Consider the following 792-nt stretch of genomic DNA (forward strand, 5'->3'; position numbering starts at 1 on the left):
TATTTGTTATAACTGTACCACAAGTTTCATTTGCAGTGCAGCCAGAGCATGTAAAACCAATTTGTACACATCTGTTTTGTTTGTGATCCCCACTTGTCTATATTAAAATGTAAAATAAAGCTACAGCAAAGAAAACTGGAGCAAAAGTGACATTGTTGTCTGTGTTAACCACTTAGGCACGATATGCTTCATTCTGAAAATCAGGAAATAAAGAATCTGTAGATTGCTATAGGCTAGTGTTTCTTACTCCAGATATTGGGCCTGATTTATTGAAGCTCCCCAAGGCCGGAGAGAATACAGTGTCATTAGTAAAGCTGTATGATCCAGCAAACCTGGAATGGATTTCCTAAAAGTCATTTGCTATTTGTTAGCAGATGTTTTCAATCTTGGACCAGATCCATTGATGATGGGCATTTATATTACTACTATCCCCAAACTGTCCAAAAACATTTTCCAAACAAACCCTTCAGGTTGACTGGCTAAAGGAACAAACACTAAGCTTAACAAATTTGCATTCAATCATGCGCATGAACAAAGCTGCAATGTTGTAAGGTGTGAAGCTAAGTAAACATGCACTACACATTTTTTTCAACAAAAATACGGAGTAAAGTGCATTGCTGTTTGCTGTTTCCTAAATCCCACTGATATTATGATCACCCTAAACCCACCAGAAGGACCCCACCATACGTGATGCACCAGTGTTTTGAGTAAATTGTTGCTCCACTTTTCCTAAATCAGATCTATATAATAAAAACCCCACAAGTCTCATAATAATAAAAAAACCTACAAGAA

This window comes from Pyxicephalus adspersus, chromosome 3, assembly GCF_032062135.1.
Source record: "Pyxicephalus adspersus chromosome 3, UCB_Pads_2.0, whole genome shotgun sequence".
NCBI lineage: Eukaryota > Metazoa > Chordata > Amphibia > Anura > Pyxicephalidae > Pyxicephalus > Pyxicephalus adspersus.